The sequence below is a fragment of the Podarcis gaigeae genome (assembly GCF_964106915.1).
Source record: "Podarcis gaigeae genome assembly, chromosome: 8".
Taxonomy (NCBI): domain Eukaryota; kingdom Metazoa; phylum Chordata; class Lepidosauria; order Squamata; family Lacertidae; genus Podarcis; species Podarcis gaigeae.
The window spans coordinates 31,709,693-31,718,201 of record NC_139684.1 but is presented as its reverse complement, the minus strand read 5'-3'; the positions used below and the strand labels follow the sequence as shown (position 1 = coordinate 31,718,201).

The following is an 8,509-nucleotide window of genomic DNA, read 5'->3' as shown; positions in this document are numbered from 1 at the left end:
TGTCTCGTGTGTTTGTCAAGCTAACTGATTTCACCAACAGACACACAAGCAGGACTGTAAGTGCAGAACTTTGGTTATGGGAGGGATCTTACAAGTGCAAGCAAACCCTTCAGGTCACATGGTTCCAAACTGTTTAACCGTTTGATCCCACAGTGGAACTTGACATATTTGCTTTCATGTTTACATTTTCATTTCAAACACTTTCAGCCGCTGTAACTGAATGAGACAGGTGGGCAGGAAGCACTGCATTTTAGTTTTTAAGTTGCATGAACAGAACCATAGTTTCCAAATCTTGAGGAGTAATAGTCTCACTTCATTCAGACGTCATCTGGAGTATGGAAGATCGTGACATATTGCTTTTGTGGAAAACCTGGTGGCTAAGGAAGGATGAAACTGTCCATTTTGATTCTCTCATTTTTTCCAGTCTTAAATCCAGTTCTCCACATTTCCACGATCAGTCCACATTTATTATTTTCCATTTACCTTCTTGTTATTTTCATTGATTTTAGAAGATAATCATTGATTGTAGAATTGGGAGGGACCCTGAGGATCACCCAATGCAGGGACAACCTTAGCATATCGACACCACACTCTAACCAACTGAACTATCCACTTGGACATAAGATATAAGAGAAAACAAAATAAACACATTAAAAAAAAACAACCTCAGGAAAGTATTAGTGCAAATTTCTCCTAAAACTGTTTTTTTGCAGTTTTGCCTAATATACCATTTTTTTGCAATGCACTTTCCCCTAATAAAATACATTTTTATATGTTGTTTTCAATAATGTAGGTCTTTGTATGTACACTTTACCTCCAATATATGCATTTTTGTATGCATTACATGGCTAGAGAACCAAACTGCAAAATTCAGAGACAGCTGTGTTTTGGTTTGTACATTGTTTCAGAGGATGCAGAGGGTTCATCTTTCAATACAAACTGGATTGAATTTCTCCCCCAGCTGTGTTTATTGGTTCCAGGAAAAAAAATCCATGTGCAACCCCATTGACCCAGAAAACCTTGGGAGTAAAGTGATGAAATTTGGGGTACTGTGCTGGCATGCAGTTATTTCCTGTCATTTTCATGGGGAAACAGAAGCACTCAGGTGTAGAAAGGATGGAGGAGTAATGATGTTGTACAATTATATTCACTGTTGTGCTACACTACACCCACTGCTGTGAATGGGATTTAGCACAACATGCTGGTATCTTGGTCCAAAAGCCTGTTCTGTAATGCAACAGGTCCTGCAGTGTGAACAGAACATGAGAACCACTAGCATAATAGTCAGAAAAACCAGTGCAATGTTCCCCACATCTAAATGCACCCTTAACTTTCATTTCTTACTCAGATTCCTTTCTGTGAAATGCCACCTTCTTTAACAACCCTGTGCCCAAACCGGGAAACGTCTCTTTTTTATTCCCCGACCCTCTTTCCACCCCCCACCCCTGCCCCTGTAGAGAGGAAGAACTGTTTTATGAACCTTGACATGGCAGATAAAATGCTGTGTGTCTTTGTTTTGCGCAAAGTTTCCTTTGCCTCTAAGCATCAGAGATTAAATCTGTTCAGATGGAGAGGTGGGGGGGGGGGAGAGATGCAATGTTCTTTGTTCTCTGCACAAAAGATAGGCACACACACATACAAAAAAGGGATTCTTGGGAGGGGGGCTGTGGAAGATGGGACTGGGAAAAAGAGAGGGAATGTGAACCTTCGTTGAGCTGTTAAGGGAAATAGCCCACAGAAACCAGTTTTTTTAAAAGCAGCTATGAATATTCACCCTGGTGTTGTGATGGGAGCCGCCTTTTATTTCTGAGATGCGAGTGTCAGCCTGCTATGCCTTGAATAGAAACAAGGTTCTCCACGGTTTGGTTTTGTTGGTTTTTAAAAATCATCCTTATCGCCAAAGTTCTTTCATGAATATAAATTTACATCCCAATAGAAATCACTTTCTCATCTGAATTCATGAGTTTTAATAGCACCTTCCGACCATTTGGATTGGTGTATGCGTACTTTCTTAAGTAAACAGACTCGTTTTCGACAAAAGGGTCCGATCTCTACATCCTTCCCTTAAACTCCCTCCTCCCTGGCCCCTTTCTTGCATTTTCATTAGCTGCATCGCTTCGGGTCCTGCCTTTAATACTCCCCCCTTTAAAACATTTTTGATCTTCTATCATCTTTGATGTCAGCTTCAGAAAGAATTTCTTTTTGCCTCTTTTCATATCAGCCAGCTGAAATGACTTAGCAAGGGACCATGCCAGGCTAATGTTCTATGTGGAAATTAGGGAGGGGGGGTTATTATAGGTAATCACGCAAGCTCCCATCTTAGCAAAAGAAAAAAGAAAAGAAAAAAAGAGCCCTGATGAGAATAAGGATAGGTGTGCCGACAAAGCCAGTGTTTTGTAGTGGTTAGAATGTCAGACTAGGACCTAGGAGAGGGCAAGATTCTAATCCATAGTCTTGAATCTCACTGGGTGACCCTGGGCCAGCTGCTGCCTCTCAGCCTAACCGAACTCACAGGGTTGTTGTGGGGGTTAATGAAAGAGAACCATGTACACCACCTTGAGCTCCTTAGAGGAAAAGCTGGGATACTGTATATATAAGTTACACCTCTACTTCTCCTTTACATCTGCAGGTGAGGCAGTAGATGTGCTGGCCTGCATTCTTGTCCTGGTAATGGACTGGAAGAGAGCCAACAAACTGAAATTCAATCCTGATATGACAGAGGCACAGTTAGTGGGTGGTTGCCTGTGTTAGAATTCCTGCTCCATGATTGCAGTCATGAGATTGTTGTCTATCACATGATGGTGTATGTTTTGATTCCACAAAGTGGGAAGCGATAGAGACAGGATGTTTGTGTTACTGTGTTCTGTGAAGTGGGACTATAGTCCTTTGTTCTTTCTCTTTGCTGTCTGATGCTAGAGAGAGAGGGAGCCATGTTGCAGTGCTCCGTGTGTGTTAATATGTAAATAAAGTAGATTAGCCAAAATGCTGAGTTGCTGAGTTCTGTTACACAAGCTACGAAGACTCTGTTGATCCCTAAGTGCGCCGATGTCTGTTGACATCCGTCGCTGTGATGTTCGGGCAGAAGAAAGCTTTTGAAGCTCCAGAATGATCGACCAGGAGGGAGGGAACATGCCATTCGGGCATGTGTCTCTGTCAGGGTCCTACTTGAGTGTAGGACAAGCTCCTGACACCCTGCTCTTCAAGGGGTCACACTTCCTCTGAAGGAGTGGGTACGCAGCTTGGGAGTACTTCTGTCATTCAAGGTTCAAGTGGCCTCAATGGCCTCCCATCAGCTTCCCTCTATGTACTGTGGAGAGGAATATGTGTGCCTATATAATTGTTGTATAGAGGATACAATCCAGAACCTGCCAGAACCTCAATTGCCACCAAATGGAAAAAAACCTTACAGGATTTGTGATTTTCACTTTGGTATAACAATAGGTGGAGTTTAGGATTAGTTGAAGAAGGAAAGAACTTCATAAAATACATGTTGCCCAAAGCTTGGGGGACCCTGAGAAATGCTGTGCTGTTCACTGGTCTCCAAGGCCATTGAGTCAGAACTCTCAGGCTGAGCACAGCCGCTTGCCATTCAAAACCTGCACCCCAACTTTCTCTACAACATGAGATGTGATCCCAGGGTCCACCCCCTCAGATTATGTTGGCAAAAGGGCTTTTGTCCTCTCTGCTGGAAGCATCATATTGGTGACTCCTTTTAGAACATTCGCCTGATGTCCACCCTTGACCATAAGGTGTCAAGGCATGCTCATCTCAGAGTGCTTCCTTTCATTTCCTCCTAGAGCACGCCAAAGGAAACAGCTCACTCACCTGCCCTTCCACCTGAACTACAGGTGAAGCAGAAGAGGCAGAGGCGGAAAAGACAAACAATAAGTGTCAGGAGATGGGCTGGTGGTGTTATCTGCTTGACACTCATCTGTTCTTGTCGCATGGATGGACCAGTCTGTTGCAATTCATTAGCTCACTTCTCCCTCTCTCTGCATATCTGCTGTAGGCTTTAATGTGACAAATATATTAGCAGGGAAGGGGGGCAATGAAGGCCATGGGGGAAGCATAAGCCATCTTAATTGGTTTACATAAAAGGCAGAGGTCCCTTATGCTCTTTGCATTAGCACTGAAATGAAGGACTTACCTCTTGCCCTTCAGCTGTGCAATCCAGTCCTATATAAAGTTACAGGCCTGAAGGAAAGAGGGGTACCTCCTCTGCCTCCCCATCTTTCCAAATTGGCTTGAAAAAAATAGCCTGAAAAGGTAATCAAGTCCTCCCTTCATAATAATAATAATAATAATAATAATAATAATAATAATAATAATAATAATTTATTATTTAAACCCCGCTCATCTGGCTGGGTTTCCCCAGCCACTCTGGGCAGCTTCCAACAAAATATTAAAATACAATAATCTATTAAACATTAAACACTTCCCTAAACAGGGCTGCCTTCAGATTGCCTTCAGATTCATTGCAGTGATGGCTGGAGGAGCAAACAGCTGTATGAGGAAAAGCTGACAATTTGGTAGGGTGGAGGGCAGAGAGATGAAAAGCTCAGACAGCCCATAAATAAATAAATAAATACTTTATTTTTATGGAATTTCTCCTTCCGCCTCCTCTATTCCCCTTGCAAAAGCCCCAGTAAGCTTTCGGATTAGCTCAGCTGGTTTTCTTCTGTTTACCTGTTTACCTGCGGCTGAAAGGAAATACAAAAGGAAACAAAGCAAACAAAGAACAATTACCACCCCAAGAGCACAGCTCGGAGTGTGTTTGATACAGCTGAGGGTAGGCAGGCGGCAGAATGAAAAGCAGGCGAGGTGGGAGAGTCGACTGTATCGTTTCAGACAGCAAAGCAGGAAGTGCCGCTTCCTGAACGGAATGTGGAAAGCAGCCTGAGACTGAGTCAGATCATCCATCTAACTCAATAGTGTCTACACCAGTGATTCCCAAATTGGGTGGGACCATCCCACGGCGAGGTGGGATTACTAAGAAACAGGAGGTCACTGGCTGTATAAATGACTACCAGTCTTTGAAAAGCTGGCATCACTGGATCAAGTTAATCACTTTTGTTACATTGATTAAGCTAAATAGTTTCCATTGGATTTTGAACACATTGTTAGCATTTTGAATTTTATTGTTCTAGGGTTGCCATACGCCTGGGATTTCCTGGACATAGCCAGTATTCAGCCCTCGTAAACAGTGTCTGGTTAGAAATTGCTTAAACGTCCAGGAAAATCTGAACGTATAGCAGCCCATGTTGGTAGTGTAGATTTTGGCAATAAAAAATAGATCAAAAACTAGAAAAAGCTCAACAACTTTTTTTAAAAAATATAAAAATAGGCAACCCTAGCGTGTTCCTTAGTAAGTCATGCAAACCACTCTTCTGAATAATGCTTTTTATAGAATAGGGTCAGGGTCACTGGGAATGAGTTTATCAATTTGGCATGAGAGAGTTATGGTAAGCAGAGATCACAGTATGCTACCTCCCCACTTCACAGGCCACTACTAAGGGTGGGGGAGAAATTCAGTTCCGTTTGCATTTAAAGGCAAATCTACCAAAATTCACATCCTATGAAAAAATACATGAATTGAAACACTGTCCTTCTTCCAAATTCACACTTCTCCCAATTTTGCAGAGCAGCTTTCCAAACATGTGTACACAACCATGGATACGAGGGAGGAAGTGTTCACAAATATGCATATATTTCTGAAAATAACAGTAAAATTAATTATTTTATGAAGAATTGAGGGGGGGGGAGTGTATTGTTTGGGGAGTCATCAGTCTGGAAGATATTTGTGGGTCCATTCCAAAACTCTGATTCTTTATCTGTGAGGTTAGAATCTATAAGAGAAAATCAGCTGAAGCAGTCAAACTAGTTCATTTGTGAAGGTAGCAGCCTTAGCCGCTCAGCCAAGTACCCATCATCAGCATCTTTAAAGAGTGAGATCTGTTGCCATAGAGACAAATGGGTGGGCCTTTTCCCACCTCACCTGGCTGGATGCCAGGATATCCTAGGATGCAGAACAATAGGCCGAGAGGGGCTATTTGTGTGAGAGAGTTTTAGCTAATGCTGGAAGCTGGAGACACAGAGGATTGTCTTGTTCTGTGCTGGACCCAAAGTTATGGCTTGGGGATCTTCCTTGGAACCTAATGGGAAGGCAAAATCTGCCAGAGAGTAATGCTGTGAGCCCCTCCATCCTATACTCAGGTTGCATATATGTGTAAATAAAACCATCTATCCCAGGCATAGGCAAACTCAGCCTATGTTTTGGGATTACAACTCCCAGCCTATGTTTTGGGATTACAACAGTCTTTATTACACCACAGTCTTTATTAAGAGCATAAGAAGAGCCTGCTGGATCAGGCCTGTCTAGTCCATATCCTATTTTCACAGTGGCAGAAGAGTTGCCTGTGGGAAACCAGGAAGCAGGATTCAAGCACAAGAACATTTCCCCTTTCTGTGGTTTCCATAAATTTGTATTTCTGCCTCCAGCTGTAGCTATTGTGGATAGTAGTCATCGGTAGCCCTCTTCTTTCTAAGGAAACTAAAAAACTGGGCATGTGCTGGGCCCCCTAGGGTCTCTTGCTGCTCTCAGATATCAGGGTGTGTGCAACAGTACCAAGGAATTTGCATGAAGACTTTTCAAAAACGAATTTGCAGATTGTTATGGAGATGTGGTCCGTATAGTTAAAGCTAATTAAAGTTAAAGCTAGTTAAAGGTCCGTATAGTTAAAGCTATGGTTTTCTCTGTACTGATGTATGGAAGTGAGAGCTGGACCATAAAGAAGGCTGATCGCCAAAGAATTGATGCTTTTGAATTATGGTGCTGGAGGAGACTCTTCAGAGTCCCCTGGACTGCAAGAAGATCAAATGCATCCATTCTTAAGGAAATCAGCCCTGAGTGCTCACTGGAAGGACAGATCGTGAAGCTGAGGCTCCAATACTTTGGCCACCTCATGAGAAGAGAAGACTCCCTGGAAAAGACCCTGATGCTGGGAAAGATGGAGGGCACAAGGAGAAGGTGACGACAGAGGACGAGATGGTTGGATAGTGTTCTAAAAGCTACCAGCATGAGTTTGACCAAACTGCGGGAGGCATTGGATAACAGAAGTGCCTGGCGTGCTCTGGTCCATGGGGTCATGAAGAGTTGGACATGACTAAACAATAACAAATGGAGATGTGGAGAACTGAGCTTCAAACTGGCAAAACCAAAATTGACAGATTTGCCCATTGAGAATGCAGTGAGATTCTTTGGCCTCCTGGTGCCCAAGAAGACACTGCAGACATGCCCCACAGCCAGCATGAAGGAGAAGCCAGGTTAATAATGGCTTTGCCTTCTGCATTTGTATTCAGGTTACCCACCCCTGGATACCCAGTGCATTTCAATATGGGGTTGTTACACCAAGACAAATGGCGGAGGTAGGCTCCAGAAGTAAAGGAAAGGACAGGACAATTAATATTTTACAGCCTTGCGACAAATTTACTAACTTTCGGCAGCAAATGACTTCATATATTGTCTGACGTTCTGAGCCAAAATATTAAGTGGGCATTACAGATGGCAATTTGTGTGATTTTTGGGAGCGATGATGGATGGTTGTAATCGAGCTGGAAATAGCCGGCTAATTAATTATTGTGCACTCAGAGAGAGCATTAACTGGAAGACAGTGGAAGTCTGCAGCATCACCTGTGATGAGTGATAAATGACTTTTACTCCAGCATTGCAGAGACAGACGCTCTGAGCATTCATCTGCTCGCAAAGGACAACGCTCCCTTTGGCAAAGGAGCCATGTGCTACAGAAGTCACGCTGGCTACCCTTGCATGGAACTTCTGGAGGGGGGTTGGATGTATGCCACTAACTTCAGCCTCTGCTCATCACATTCACATCGGAAACTGTGACCTTCTGAATAAAACCACTTGTCGTCCCCTGGGTGGCAAACCTGTGGCCCTCCAGGTGCTGCTGGACTACAAATCCCATCATCCCTGAGCATCTGCCATGCCCACTGAGCCTGATGGGAACTGGAGTATATTGACAGCTGGAGGTTCATCAACCCTGCTCTGACTGCTTCCATCACAGCCGGAATAACTTCCAGCTGCTCTGTCCCAGTCCCTTGCCTCAGAGGACTTGTTGCCTGCAAACTTGAATCCTAGGAACTGGAGATTGTTCAGGGAACTGAGAGACATTCCTCAAACAGAGCTACGGTTCCTAGAGTACTCTGGGAAGAGGGATTGATTGTTAAGCCACTCTGGGAATGACAGCTCTGTGAGGCAAACAGGGATCTCCTAACAACTATCTGCACCCTTAAGAAACCACAGCTCCTAGGACTCTTTAGGATAAGCTATCATTGTTTAATGTGGCATAATACTGATTTAAATGTATAGTGCAGATGGAGCCTAGCTCTGTCCTTGTACCAGATTTGAGTGTGATTTTGAATATGTTTTTAGAATGTTTTGTAAGCGACTTTGGAAAATCCCTCAGGTCTTTAAACTGGGGTAGAAGTATTA

The 8,509-nt window shown here is 43.3% G+C and overlaps 1 long non-coding RNA gene across 1 annotated transcript; it reads right to left on the bottom strand.

The window, feature by feature from the left end:
* Window positions 1–949: 949 nt before the first annotated feature.
* On the bottom strand, window positions 950–4,260 carry LOC310851276. Its single transcript, XR_014567681.1, has 3 exons — window positions 4,148–4,260; window positions 3,826–4,010; window positions 950–1,244 (listed from the first exon to the last, which is right to left on the bottom strand). It is a non-coding gene; the product is annotated as an uncharacterized lncRNA (long non-coding RNA).
* Between the last annotated feature and the right edge of the window lie 4,249 nt (window positions 4,261–8,509).